Source organism: Acinonyx jubatus, chromosome F2 (assembly GCF_027475565.1).
Source record: "Acinonyx jubatus isolate Ajub_Pintada_27869175 chromosome F2, VMU_Ajub_asm_v1.0, whole genome shotgun sequence".
In the NCBI taxonomy this organism is placed as follows: domain Eukaryota; kingdom Metazoa; phylum Chordata; class Mammalia; order Carnivora; family Felidae; genus Acinonyx; species Acinonyx jubatus.
The window spans coordinates 59,917,480-59,932,936 of NC_069394.1; the positions used below are offsets into that span (position 1 = coordinate 59,917,480).

At 39.7% G+C, this 15,457-nt stretch overlaps 1 long non-coding RNA gene across 1 annotated transcript in view; it reads left to right on the top strand.

Moving 5' to 3' along the window:
• The window catches only part of LOC113600689 (uncharacterized), a 79,533-nt gene that overhangs the window by 3,464 nt on the left and 60,612 nt on the right, over positions 1-15,457 (top strand). The gene's annotated exons all lie outside the window — the stretch shown is intronic.

A 15,457-nucleotide genomic window follows, 5' to 3' on the forward strand; every position in this document is an offset into this window, starting at 1 on the left:
GAGCTGCAGCTTGCTGCTGCCGCCAGTATCGTGAGAGAATATCTTATCAAATACAGCTAGTGGGAAGAGATCAAAAGTCAAAATTCAAAGTATGGTTTCCACTGATTCACACCACCAAGAAGTTGAAAAATTGTACGTCAAACCACTGTAAGTTGGGGATTATTGTAGGTACTTTTGAAACATTCTTTTTTTTTTTTTTTTTTTTAAAGTAAGTACCCGGTGTGTGATGTGCATTTGCCTAAAATGGGGTGTGGTAAACATAAAGATGTTATCCTTCTCCTTAAAGAGTTATAGTCCAGTTGGGACACACTCATGCACATATATACCCACCGTACATAAACATCAGACTAATGAGTGATGCTTATAAAAACCCTAGTAGGCGTTTGGTTGAGGGAAAGCATCTAAGCCAAAGAGATTTTGGTAAGAAATTTGAGCAGAGATGCTTAGTATCCTTGCAGGCACAGAGGACAGAAGAGAGATCTGGGTGCAAACTAGTTTCTTTTTTAAAAGTAAGTTTAGGGAGGGGCACCTGGATGGCTCAGTCAGTTGAGCATTGACTTCGGCTCAGGTTATGAACTTGTGTTTCTCGAGTTCAAGCCCCGCATCAGGCTCTGTGCTGACAGCCTGGAGCCTGCTCGGATTCTGTGTCTCCCTTTCTCTCTGCCTCTCCCATGTTCTCAAAAATAAATAAATATTTATTAAAAAAGGAAGTAAGTTTAGGGAGCCTAAAACACTAGTTTTACTGTCCTCACAAATAGTTCTCAACCTCAGTTGTGCGTCAGATTTTCTCATTGGGCTGAGGGAAACTTCATATTCACTAAATCAGAATTTCTAGGGGCAAGGTTTGAACATTTGGGTTTTTCAAAATTTCCCCAGTTGATTCCAATACAGAAACAGGTTGATAGCTACTGAACCACACAAATAAAATGATAATAGATAAGTGCCAGATCTTGACTCCACTTGGAGGTAGTGGGCACTATAGGTAAATATGTAAGTATACATATACATATGCATATACATATACATATATATGCACACACATATGCACATATATATGTACTATATATGTGTACACATATATACATATATACATACACCATAATTCCAGTAAAGAAGCACACTCTTACTTATGAAGACTTCTTCCTTAGTCAGAATCAAATTAATATCAAGGACTAAAAGAATATTTAGAACTAAAATGAAGCAGGTTTCAGGAAGGAACATATTTTAGGCAATTCTTATTCTTTAGAGATTTAAAAATATTTAGAAGATCTTTCTAACCCCTTGAGATATTTTCGGAGGTATTATGTGCTTTTCAGGATTAGCGTGCGACATGACTGACAGAATGCAGGCATCACCCAGGTGCTAGTTCACCCTGCAAGGAAATGCAGTGGGTTAAATGCTGAATGTCCAGTATTGACTCCCCATGATCATTGTATTTTATTGCTTTATTTAAAAAAAAAAAAAAGCAACCTTCTGGTGTATGTCTTTAACAAGTCATTGGTTAGCTAATATTTTTAATAAAAATGAATCTACCAAAAGTGAAAGCAATAACTTGTGTGGGTGCAAAAGAAAATGACTGTAAACAGCTGGGGACCAGAGGAAGAATCCTGTTTCTAACTATTTCCTCCAGAAACAAACCAAGTCTGGATAAAACAATGTATCTGGTGATGTGTTCTACCCTGGATGGAAAAATAAGGGGAAATCTCTTGACTGCAACACTAAGAAATAAATTGTTTGGTCAGCTTCTATTTATTAAAGCAGTGTATGAGCTACATATTTTTATTTATTTATTTATTTATTTATTTATTTATTTATTTATTAAAAAAATTTTTTTTTTCAACGTTTATTTATTTTTAGGACAGAGAGAGACAGAGCATGAACGGGGGAGGGGCAGAGAGAGAGGGAGACACAGAACCGGAAACAGGCTCCAGGCTCTGAGCCATCAGCCCAGAGCCTGACGCGGGGCTCGAACTCACGGACCGCGAGATTGTGACCTGGCTGAAGTCGGACGCTTAACCGACTGCGCCACCCAGGCGCCCAGAGCTACATATTTTTAATTTTCTAGGAGACACATTTTAAAAAGTAAAAAGAGGTGAAATTCATTTTATTATTTTCTTATGTTTATTTATTTTTGAAAGAGAGAGACAGAGCATGAGCCGGGTAGGGGCAGAGACAGAGGGAGACACAGAATCTGAAGCAGGCTCCAGGCTCTGCACTGTCAGCATAGAACCTGATCCAGGGTTCGAACCCACGAACTGTGAGATCATGACCTGAGCCGAAGTCGGATGTTTAACCGACTGAGCCACCTATGAAATTCATTTTAATACGATAATTTATTTAATTCAATACATCCAAAATATTGTTTTAACATGTAATCAGTATAAAAAATCACTGAGATATTTTATATTTTTAAAATGTCTTCAAAATTCTATGTATATTTTACATTTACACGCATATCAATTTGGAGTAGCCACAATAGCCAAATATGGCTAGTGGCTACTGTATAGGACAGCACAGTATGATGCAGCTGGGATTTCAGGCTCTGAATTCAGAAAGACCTAGATTTGAATTTTTTCTCCGCTAATTTCTAACTCTTTACCCTTGAGCAAATTGATTAACCCCTCAACACTTAACTCCTATATGTTAAGAATTACGACACCTGCTTTAAAGAGATGCTTGATGAATCAAGGACTCCGTAAATAGTCTTAGTTGTTGGTAGTTTTATCTGTTATTTTCCCACTGTGCCAAGTGAAAAGAGGATCTGTTTCAATCTACCTCTTTCACTGAGGAGGTTTGTGAGACCTTGGGCATGATTCTTTACTTCTTTATGCCTCTTTCTTTCTCTGTCTTACAGAGAAATAATGGTATTGCAAATGGGGAAAAGTTTTTCCTCAACCCTCTTAGGGTCCCTGGCTGTGTCTGAAAATTAAACTGACAATGACAGATTCATAGGAGAAAATGATACAAACTTTATTGAATTTTTACGTGTACAGGGGAGCCTCCACGAGAGAATGAAGAGCCAAAGAAGTGACCAGAGTAGGAAGGTTTTATACCTTTTAGATGAAGAAACAGTCATTTTGTGAAGTTTGGGCGGGAGGTAGTAGATGGTGAAGAAGTGTCTAGGAAGATAAAGGTTGGTTTAATAAGGTTTGTTTATATAGACTTCTTGGCCCCAAATTCCTGGTCTCTAGTGATGTCTTCCCTCCTCCTGGCGTAGGGAGGGTACATTTCACACGGGAGTTTTATGGCCTGTTTCAGGGAAAAAGAGTGATGGAGGCCAGAGTGACCTTCCTGGTTCTGCCATTTACACAAAACTTTTTAAGCTTAAGATATTTAACGTGTCCAGGTGCCACATTTTGGGGTAGTGTGTCCTGAGCCCCATCACTGTGTAGCTCAGAGAGCTGGCATGAGGGTTAAGTGGGATAATATATGTGCAAATGTTCACAAACCCTTAATAAACATTTCCCAAAGTGGAGCTAGAGACATTCCACGTTGGCCCAATTTGTGATTTAAAATCACTTAGGTTGTGGTGGTAGTTACATGATTGTATAAAAACTCATAAAATTGTATTCCTAAAATGGTTGGATTTTACTGCTTATAAATTACTCCCCAAAATCTCAATTAAAAAAACAATTTGGAGGGGCGCCTGGGTGGCTCAGTCGGTTAAGCGTCCGACTTCAGCTCAGGTCATGATCTCACGGTCCGTGAGTTCGAGCCCCCTGTCGGGCTCTGTGCTGACAGCTCAGAGCCTGGAGCCTGCTTCGGATTCTGTGTCTCGCTCTCTCTCTGCCCCTCCCCTGCTCATGCTCTGTCTCTTTCTGTCTCAAAAATAAAAACATTAAAAAAAATTTAAAAAAATAATTTGGGAAATTCCTGGTTTTAAAAAAGTTAGCAGTTTTCTTTTCCATTAACTTCTCAGAGCCACATACTAAATGCCTGCATTAATGTGGACTATGAACTTCTGAGTGAAACATCACAGACAGCATGTCTCATAATTGATCATTGCACTCATTTTTCACAGGATGTTCTGTATAATTATTGTACCAAAGAACATGCTTTGCCACTGTAAACTGCCATACAGATATATGCAGATACCAGCTATTAAGATTATTTCCTGATACCCATGGTGCATGGGTAGCTCAGTCAGTTAAGTGTCCCAACTCTTGATTCAAGCTCAGGTCATGATCTCACGGTTCATGAGATGGAACCTGTGTTGGGCTCTGCACCAGGCATGGAGTTTGCTTGGGATTCTCTCTCTCTCTGTCTCTCTCTCTCTCTGTCTCTCTCTCTCTCTTTCCCTCCCTTTTCCTTCCCTCACCTCTCTCTCTCTCTCAACAAAAACAAAAAAGATTATTCTGTGATACCTAAGAGTTATGGAAAACTCAACATCACGGACCAATTGATCACACCCTCCTCCTGATACATTTTCTTTATTGGACTTGCAGGCTGTCATCCCTTTCTAGTTTTCCTCATACTTACTAGCCACTTGTCAGTATTCCTGTTGGCTATTTCATGTCTTGCTAAACTCCAAATGTTGGAAAAACCTCATCCTCAGCTTTGAACCTCTTCTCGATTCTTACTATATTCATTCTTGTTGATCTCCTTTTCTCCTGTTTTATTTTTTTAAGGTTATTTATTTATTTTGAAAGATACAGAGACACCGTGAGTAGGGGAGGGACAGAGAGAGAGAGAGAGAGAGAGAGAGAGAGAGAGAGAGAGAGAGAGAGGATCCCAAAAAGGCTCCACACTGTCAGTGCAGAGCCCTATGCGGGGCTCAAACTCACAAAACCATGAGATCATGACCTGAGCCGAAACTGAGATTTGGACGCTTAACCAAGTGAGCCACCCAGGTGCCCCTTTTCCTCCTGTTGTTTAAGGTCATTTAGATCTTGTTGAGATTCAGACGTAATTCTCCCTCCCCAACATTTCTGCTGAGCTACCCCATACCACTGCTTGGATTGCATGCATCTAAATTTGACAAGTCTGTATATAACCCCACTCTATCAAACAAGACCCACCCCTCATCTTCCCCCTGATGGGTTTCAGGGCAGGCCACCCTAAAATGTGCCACTTTGATTACTGATTATTGATATTATTTTGATTGATATTGATTATTTAAAATTAAAGTTACTTAAGAAACAGCTGGTACAAGAAGGACACTCTGAGCCTTCTCTGTTCCCCTAAAAGTAGGAAATAAATTCCCATGCGAAGGGCACCCTCCTTCACCTGGAGGGTAAGAGGTATCCCTATCGCCAGAGATAGGGAATTCAGGACCAGGAAGACTGTATAAACAAACCCTGTTACTTCTTTATCAATTTCCTCCATCAAGCCCAAACTCCTTGTCTTGTCAGTTTTTCACAAATTTATTATTTCTTTGTCTAAAAGATGCCCACTTTGGTCACTTCTCTGTCCTATTTTTGTGAGCTCCCGCACATACAAGATTAAATTTTTCTCCTGTTAATCTGCCTTACGTCAATTTAATTATTAGAACAGCCAAAGAAACTAGGAGAGAAGAGTGTTCCTCCCCTACACCTCAGTAAATGGCAGTTCCACACACTTAGCTAATTAACTGGGCCCCAAACACAGGCTTCATCCTTAATTCCTTTCTTTACCACACACAACACTTGTAGTCCTTCAATAGCTTGGCTCAGCTCTACTTTCATAATAGATCCAGACTGTGACGACTAACCATAGTCTTCATCTCCACCTTCAGTCACGTAGTCATCATCTCATTTGGACCCCAGTAGCCTCCCAATGGATCTCTTTGCTTTTACCCCAATCTTTTGTTTTCCCACCTGCTCAAATCTATAATGGTTTGTGATCACTCTTTTAAAAAAAATTTTTTTTTTAATGTTTGTTTACTTTTGAGACAGAGACCGAGCATGAGCAGGGGAGAGGCAGAGAGAGAGGGAGACACAAAATCCAAAGCAGACTCCAGGCTCTGAGCTGTCAACACAGAGCCCGACACGGGACTCGAACTCACAGACTGTGAGATCATGACCTGAGCTGAAGTCGGACGCTCAACTGACTGAGCCACCCAGGCACCCCTGATTTGTGGTCACTCTTAGAGTGAAGTCCAAACTCCTTACTAAGGACTAAGATGCATTATATGACCTTGTTTCTACTTATGTTTCTAACCATAGCTCCTGCAAACTCTGCCCATTGCTCACTCTGCTGTAACCATTCTGGTCTTCTTGCTATTCCTTAAATAAGCCACGCTCACTCTTGCCTCAGGGCCTTTGCGCTTGCTGTTCCCTCTGACCTGATTGTTCTCTCAAATAACTGCATAGATCTCTTGGTAACCCATTTCATTCAAATGCCACCTTCTTCAGAGAAGCTTTCTTTTTTTTTTTTTAAGTTTTTATTTAAATTCCAGGGAACATACAGTGAACTAATATTAGTTTCAGGTGTACAATTTAGTGATTTAATACTTACATACAACACCTGGTGTTCATCACAACAATTGCACTCCTTAATCCCCATCACCTACTTAAGCCATCCCCTCATCCACCTCCCCTCTGCTAACCATCTGTTCTCTGTAGTTAAGAGTCTGTTTCTTGGTTTGCCTATCTTTTCTTCCCCTGTGATCATATTTGTTGTTGTTGTTTCTTAAATTCCACATATGAGTGAATTCATACGGTGTTTGTTTTTCCCTGACTGACTTATTTCACTTAGCATAATGCCCTCCAGCTCCATCCACATTATACACAAAAATAAATTCAAAATGGATTAAAGACCTAAATGTGAGACATGAAACCATTCGAATCCTAGAGGAGAACACAGGCAGTAACCTCTTTGACATCGGCCACACTAGATACATCTCTTGAGGCAAGGGAAACAAAACCAAAAATAAACTATTGGGACTTGAGAGAAGCTTTCCTTGACCAATCTAAATATCTCTCATCTGCACTACTCTGCATAGCATGTATCACTAACTGATCGTATTTGTATTTTAGGTTTTCCTTTGTGAGTTTCTTTCATTAAAACATAAGATTTATGAGGGAAGGTATTTTGTCTGTCTTGTCCACTACTGTATTCCTAATGCTTAGAAAAATCCCTGTCACATGGTAGGTGTTCAATCAGTACTTATTGAGTCAATGTATGTTGCAGTTTTCTTAGACATGACTAGAAGAAATTGATATCCAAAAGAATAGAAAACATTCTTACCATTGAGATTTATAGAATTTGAAAACTTCAGCTATTAAGTACTAAATAATACTCTAACATTTATTGCATGTATTCAGAAAAAACCCAGAGCCTTCCAATTCTGTCCTTACCCCCTTTCTCTTCAGGAGGTCAGAGCAAGTTCCATCAGCTAGATACTGATGATGATGATGATGATGATGATGATGATGATGATGTTGATGTCAACCATACCTAATATTTATTGCATGTTTAATGGGTGCTGGGGACTTTCCTAAGGGCATTGTATGCATGGTCTCATTTAATCTTCCAGCAAGTTTATTAGGTAGATACTATTATGATCCTATGGTTTTATAGAGGTTGGGCCTGCAGCACAGAGGGTTGTTAACTCACCCATGACTGGTAAGTGAGCTAGCTACTGCGTAAGATTAGGGACCCAGGACCTGAAACCGGGTACTGTGACCCCATGCTATTCCCGCTTATCCCTAGAAGTCTCCCTCTAGGGGAGCAGACATGAACCAGAGTCGATTTTCTTTGTCACTTTTACTTAGGCCTGGAGGTCTACTTCCCCTTTCTCTCTGCTAAAGAATTAAAGCCAAAAGCTCTCATGCATATCAACTTTTGCAAATAAGTGCATAGCACTGCTAGACGCTCCTATTTAATGACTCAGGATGTCACAGCACATTAAATTATTCTTTCTCACAACAAGATTATTTCAAATGGAAAAGGATAATATTTTGCCTTGTTTAAAAGAGTGGATCCAGAGAAGTTGTTATATTTGACTCATCTCAAGTCCCAGTTGCTGGAGTCAAGAACAAATCCTAGCTTCTCTCATGCCAAGGGACCACAATCTTAGTTTTTCTCATGCCAAGGGACCACGGTCTTAGTTTTTCTCATGTCAAGGGACCAAGAGGTTTTGCATGCAGGAGGATGCTCAATTTCTGGTCAGTTGAATTTCAGAATAGAGAGAAGAGAGCCACTGTCACCACCCTTTGGGCCCCAGCTGGGAGTCTCAGAAAGCCACAAGGAAGGGAACGTGGTAGAAATCAAGTGCATCCACATCAGTAGTACACTAGAATTCTTTATAAGCCTTATCTACGTATCAGAGTTCAGAACAGAGAGTCAGAGGGAGGTTGGTCTCCTGGCCTGCAGCTCAGCAGTGTGACATACTTGATACCTACAAACTAGGTAACTTCTATTCGCCTTGGTTTCTTCCTTTGAAAAGTGGAGGTCCCTGAGGAAGAGTTGCCATGAGGACAAATTACTTAACCAACGACGTCACTTAAAATGCTGTCTGGCATATTGTAAGTGCTCAATAATACTAACTCCTCCTGGTTTTCTCCTTTGTCCTGATATTCAAACACTGTTGTACAGAATCCCTTTAGAAATTACCTTACCTACCTCTATTATGAAGAATCACGTTTTCCTTATCAGTTTAAGTCTCAGTGTTTTGGGTTTTTTCCCCAAGGGAGGGGGACAAGATCACACTAACAGGACAATTCAATCAGCAGAAAGGGGTAAATTTCAGAAAGAAATGTGTGTGTAATCCCATTTTTATAAAATCCCAGTTTTATAAAAAATTTAAAACCTGCCACACATTACACTCTATATTATATATGATACTTTCATATGAAGGAGAAAAAAATTCATGAGAAAGATGAATACTAAGTAATGCCCCCTTGACAGGGGAGGAAGGAACTGTTTTCAGGAAGGGGGATGTAAGAGGCCTCACATATATGTAATTATTTTACTTAAAAAATGGGAAAATGTTAAGATTTGATAAGGGTGGGTGACAGGTATGTGTTTATTATATTATTTTCTATACTACACAACTTTGAAATACTTCATAGAATCATTTTTGAAATAAAGATATTCAGAGCACAGTTGTGCCTTAACAATTCCTATTTATTTATTTATTTATTTATTTAGAGAGTGCAAGAGGGGTAGAGACAGAGAGAGAGAAAGAGAGAGGGAGAGAGAGAGAAAATCCCAGCCAGGCTCCATGCTGTCTGCACAGAGCCCAACACGGGGATCAGTCCCATGAACCATGAGATCATGACATGAACTGAAATCAAGAGTCAGATGCTCAACCAACTGAGCCATCCAGGGCCCCCCTTAACAATTCTTAATAACAGATTTGGCCAGCATTGCCTTTCCAAATTAACCAATTCCTTGACTAAAGAGATGAATTTGACTACTTATTTTGTCAGCTTTGGTGATATATTTCTTCTTCCCAGCAGAGGTCACTATCTAATGGAATATTCCGGTAAACAATAGAATACATAGTATATAATGCCCCCTCACGCAAAGATTTTCAGTCTTAAAAAAAATCTGTCATATTCTTTATTACTAGCTTACTTGTAAGGCCAACATACAAGAGGGTAGAATGTGAGGTGGGATCGGGGCCAGAGATGTGTGAAGCTGGTTTGAAATCTTCTGCACAAAAACAAGTAACATACATCAATGTGGTTTACTATGTTTCCTCTTTTGGCAACCAACATCTGTAAAAGTGTGCCCTTACTCTCTGTATGGGACCTTACTATTCTTGCCTAAATATATACTAATTCTCCCTTCTCATTGGATGGATAGTTTGAATACAGAATGCACAATTACAAATTGCTGGGAGAGGGGCGCCTGGGTGGCTCAGTCGGTTAAGCGTCCGACTTCAGCTCAGGTCATGATCTCGCGGTCCGTGAGTTTGAGCCCCACGTCGGGCTCTGTGCTGACAGCTCAGAGCCTGGAGCCTGTTTCGGATTCTGTGTCTCCCTCTCTCTGACCCTCCCCCATTCATGCTCTGTCTCTCTCTGTCTCAAAAATAAATAAACGTTAAAAAAAAAAAAGAATTGCTGGGAGATAATTGTTCCATTTTTTTTTTTTTAGCTTCCAGGAATACCATAGAGACGTCTGTTGCAATTAAAGTTTTTAATTTTTTAATTTTTTAATTTATTTTTGAGAGAGACAGAGTGTAAGTGGGGGAGGGGTAGAGAAAGAAGGAGACACAGGATCTGAAACAGGCTCCAGGCTCTGAGCTGTCAGTACAAAGCCTGATGTGGAGCTTGAACTTGGGAACAGTGAGATCATGACGTAGGCTGAAGTCGCAGGCTTAACCATCTGAGCCACCCAGGCGCCCCAGCAATTAAAGTTTTTAATCTCTGTTTGGAAATTTTTTTCCTGTCTGGAAGCTTTTACAATTTCTTCTTTATTTATAGTCATCTGAAATTTCATGATACTCTTTCTTAATGTAGTTTTGTTTTTATTTATTGTACTAATCCCTTGGTGATTACTTTGAATTTAGAAAGTCATGTCCTTTAGTGCTATCTCATATATGTGATAAGCTGTATTATTTCTGGTAATTTCTTCCCCTCCATTTTTTTTTCTGTGTTCTCTTTCTAGAACTCCTAATAAAGAATGACCCTCTGACTAATTTAGTCATTTCCAAAGTCTTTTCTCTCTATAAAAATAGTCTCTTTATCTTTTTGGTTTTACTTTCGGGGAAATACTCTCAATTGAGATATTTCTTTTGAAATTCTTATTTCTATTAACTTATTTTTTAATATCTAAGAGCTCTATCTTTTCCTTGGAATATTCCTTTTTAAAAGTTGTTTATTGTTCTTGTTTCACAGATGCCATATTTTCTTTTATCTTTCATAGGATATATATTATGGTTTGTCTTTACTATGATTACTTATGTTTTCTATCTGATGTCTTTGTTACTTGCTTGTTTGTTTTGGTTTCTCTCTTTAATATTAAATGCTTTCCTGGGTGCCTGAGTGGCTCAGTTAAGCTTCCGATTTCAGCTCAGGTCATGATCTCACAGCTCATCAGTTTGAGGCCCACATTGGGCTCTGTGCTGACAGCTCAGGGCCTGAAGCCTTCTTCAGATTCTGTGTCTCCCGCTCTCTCTGCTCCTTCCCTGCTTGTACTCTGCCTCTCTCTCTCTCAAAAATAAATAAACTTAAAAAAATTAAAAAATATATTAAATGCTTTTCTCAACTGCCTCAAAATCCTTGTTTATATCTGGGAATGGAATACTAAGCACCTAACTGGAAGTGTAGGGGAGAAGCAACGTTTACTCTACCCTGCTAGATTCTTTTGGTTGGTCTATTAATTACATTGATATTAGAAAGATTCATAGGAGAAAAACAAATTTAATTACATATGCGCAGAAGCACCACAAAGATTTGAGAGTCTCAAAGAACAGCCAAGCAATTGAGGCTTATATGCCATCGTGAACAAAGGATAAGGGACAGGGGTCTGGGGCTCCAAAGAGAAGGAAGACAGTTCACAGGAAGATAGGAAGAGCAAATATTTGGTAAACGAATGTTTGCAATGTCATGCAGAGACAATGTTCAAAGAGAAGACTTTGAACAAACAGGCCCTGCCAAGTTCCCCCACAGCTTAGCACACAGAGCCTGTATACTCTTTGTAGTTATCTCTGGTGATAGCTCTGTTCCTGGACCAGGCCCTCTATCTAAATTCTTTTAGACAGTTGAGGAGGGGGTCAAAAGCTCTTCCTGAATCTTTGGGGCTTTAATTATCCTCAACTCAAGACTAATCAGCATGCCAAAGTGGCACATTCTGGGGAGACTCGTTCTGAACTTAGTCAGCAGCCATATATGTTAGTGGGACTTGTCTACTGTGGGCCACATACAGAATGATTGAGAGCCCCTAACCTCTGCCAATTTTTATGATCCTTCATGAGAGCCCCTAACCTCTGCCAATTTTTATGATCTCTTAGTCAGTTTGGGCTGCTATAACTTAAATACCATAGACTGAGTGGCTTAAACAACAAACATTTATTTCTCACAGTTCTAGAGGCTACAAGTCTGACATCAGGGTGTCAGCACAGTCAGGTTCTTGGTGAAGGCCCTCTTCCTGATTTACAAATGACTGACTTCTCGTTGTATACTGACATGGGGGGAGGACAGGGGGAGAGGAAGCAAATTCTTTCCTGTCCTATTCATAGGAGCCCCATCCTCATGACCTGGTTACCGTTCAAAGGCCTTGCCTGCAAATATCATCACATTGGCATTCAGGCTTCAACATATGAATTTTGGGAAGACACACATTCAGTCCATAGCGGCATCCATAGGTGTTTTCTCTTGAGCTGGATGGTTTCTCGAGGGACAACTCCTGTTTCCAGCACAGTGCCCTAGCTCACCTCAGCTGGGTCTGTGTACCTGAGTATATGGCTGATGAATCTAATCATGTGCATGGGTGGTTGAAATAGCTGGGATTTACCCACACTTTTTCAGCCTCATGCTGCACCTCTGCCTTCAGAGGTCCCTACTTCTCCTTTCTTAGGTTTTCTAGAGTTAAGAATTCCCTCATTACCAGACTTTAGTTTTTATATTATGCAAAGTTAAAAACCACTAATCTAGCTATTTTCCATAATTTTGTGGACATCTGTTGTCTAACTGTTGTCTCCCCATCTAGTCTCTATGTCACTGAGGCCTTCTGTCTTTAATTTATTTATTTAGTCATTGACTTTCATTTTAGGGAAGTTTCAGAAAGGAGATAAGAATATGTTCAATCACCATTATAAACTTAAATTGTTTTAATGGGTAAGTTTGTTTGTTTGTTGTTTTGTTTTGACCATATCACATACAAGAAAGTTAAAGCCACAGAGGTATATCTTGCCTAAATTAGCAAGTGGCAGAGAAGCTAACATTTACTCCAATGGCCCTCTCTAATGAGGGATACAGGTAATGTTACAAATACCCACCACACGAGATAATGTCAGTGGCATGAGTTACCTTTTACAGCTGTGAGCTATGTAGCTATTGGGAAACCCTTTAGTTCTGTGAACTTCCAGAACCCATTTTCTATCTTGCCTTCTCTAACCTCTCTTGCAACATGACAAAAGCAGGGTTCGCTTTGAAATGACAAATCACAATGTATATTTTTAAACATTCAAAGCAATCGAGCAACACAGAGGTTTCCAGAAAAGTTTCATATAGATCACTTTTTGTAAGTTTAGTGTTCCTACTATTGCCTGATTAACTCAGGATGGTTTTGTCCTAATTGAGAATTGCCTTTCTTTTTCCTGTAATTTTTGTTTTAAGTTTCTGTCTAATCTAGTTTTTCATCTTTGTTTGCAGTCTTCAGTGAAATATGTAATAGATGTTAAAATGCCAGGGAAGTTGCCATCAGGAAATAATAAATGTGAAATTTCAGATGAGAGATCACAAATCACCATAGGTTTTTACGTTTTTCAGAGGAAATAGTTTAGAGCCTATTCTAATCTCCTTACCCATTTTAAGGTTGTAGAATTGTCTAGAGAATGGAAAAGGTGATTTTATGAAAAATTTCTTTGCACAGAGTTGTCGTCATATTATAATCCTGCACCTCTTCCCTGGGGAAGGTGTGAGAGTAGTTTCAATGTCCTTATCAAGTCTAATGAAGCTTCCACAGAGAGCTGGTGAATTTTCTCATACCAGGATCTTAATTTGTGGCCCAGCAGTTGGGGGCATAGTAGAGAGAGGTATACTCCTTCTCAGAAAATGTAGAGTTTAAGGGAAGAGCTATGTCTTACTTTAATGGGAGTGTAAAAAAAATAATGTTTTGGGAGTTTGTTAGGGCAAGGGAGGTATGGGTGCTTCTCATGGACCAGATGTGAGTAGCACCCAACAGAGTCAGTGTGGGTGGTCTGGGTCTCAGCAGCAAGAAGCTGAAGGTCAATGCCTAGAAGATACAGCAGTGCTAAAGACCCATATTTCATAGAGATACTCCTGCAATTTATCAAGGGAAGAGGGGAGTACTATGTATATTGCAATATACTAACCACCTGGAGTCAGTGTCAGACTGTACAGGTTCAAGGGCATCCTCCCCAACAAGACTGCTTTTACTTCAGATCCACCTGTCCTTCTGACCAACTAGCTATAAATTTAGGGGTTTCCACTATCCTCTCAATCAATTATTTGCTATAATGCTCACATAACTCAACAAAGTGCTGTACTTATGATTATGGTTTTATTATAAAAGATATACAGAAGGTGAGGTCTGGGAAAGAATGTGGAGATTCCACACCCTTTCCTTGTTGAGTCAGGGTCTGCCACTTTTCTACACATTAATGTATTCACCAATCAGGAAGCTCCACTGAGCTTCCCTCCAGAGTTTCTATTTGGGTCTTATTGTATAAGCATGGTTGATTAAATCATTGGCTGTGTGGTTGAACTTAATCTCCAGCCTACCTCTCCTTCCCAGAGGTCTGGCTGGCAAAAATTCCAAACCCTCTAATCTCATGGTTAGTTTCTCTGGTGACCAGTCCCTATCCCTGGGCCTACCAATAGTCACCTCATTATCATTACAAAGATTCTTACCATTCAGGAAATCCCAAGGGCTTTTAGAAACTGCCAGGAAACTGGGACAAAGACAAGATAAATTATTATGCGGTAAAAGGTTTGGTGGGAAACTCTGAAGAGCCCATGAAAGCAACAGGAGGCAGAGTCATCTTGAAACTTCTGCCTGGTCCAAAATGTGAAAAACCAGCTGATGATGGTAATAGTTCAAGTAAGACCTTTCCTACTTCTCCTGTTCTTCTCTTCCATTGTGCCAGCCCTGGAGGCATAACACTTAGGTGGTAAGGGAACAGAGAAATAGAGATGCCAACCAAGTCCCCATTCCCCATTGCATACCATGCTTCCACCCTGAACCACACTCAAGCTATGGGAAGAAAAGACCCTAAATCAAATTCAGAGTTTTGATCAACCTTCTGGACTAAACATTTGAATTCCCGTATTTGGCCTGTATTTGCGCATTACAATGATGATAGGACCTAAGAGTGAAGAACAATAAAGTCAGGGATTTGGCAGTAATTTTCATCAAGAGTTGGGGTAAAATAAATGAAATAAATGAAACGAAATTTCACATTTTAAATTTCATTTAGAAGAAAGATGAAGTGAAAAAAAGTAGGTGAGTTTGGTTTAAGTCATGATTGGTGCTGTTAAATATACCAATTTCAAATACTTAAATACACACAAAAAAGAGTGCATTTATTTAAAGCAAGGTTTCACAATCTCGACACTATTGCCATTTTGGACCAGATAATTCTTTATTGTGGGGTGCTGTCCTGAGCCCTTAGGGTGTTTATAGCAGTGTGGCCTCTACCCACTAGATGTCAGTAGCTCTCCCCACTACCCCCCACCAGTTGTGACAACCAAAAATGCCTGGGGTAGGGGGGGCAAATTGCCCTCCATTGAGAAAAACTGATTTAAAATATTATTTCCCATCTGTTGGCTTTAGGCTTTGTTTGTTGTTCTTTTTCTAGCTCCTTTAGGTGTAAGGTTAGGTTGCTTATTTGAGATTTTTCTTG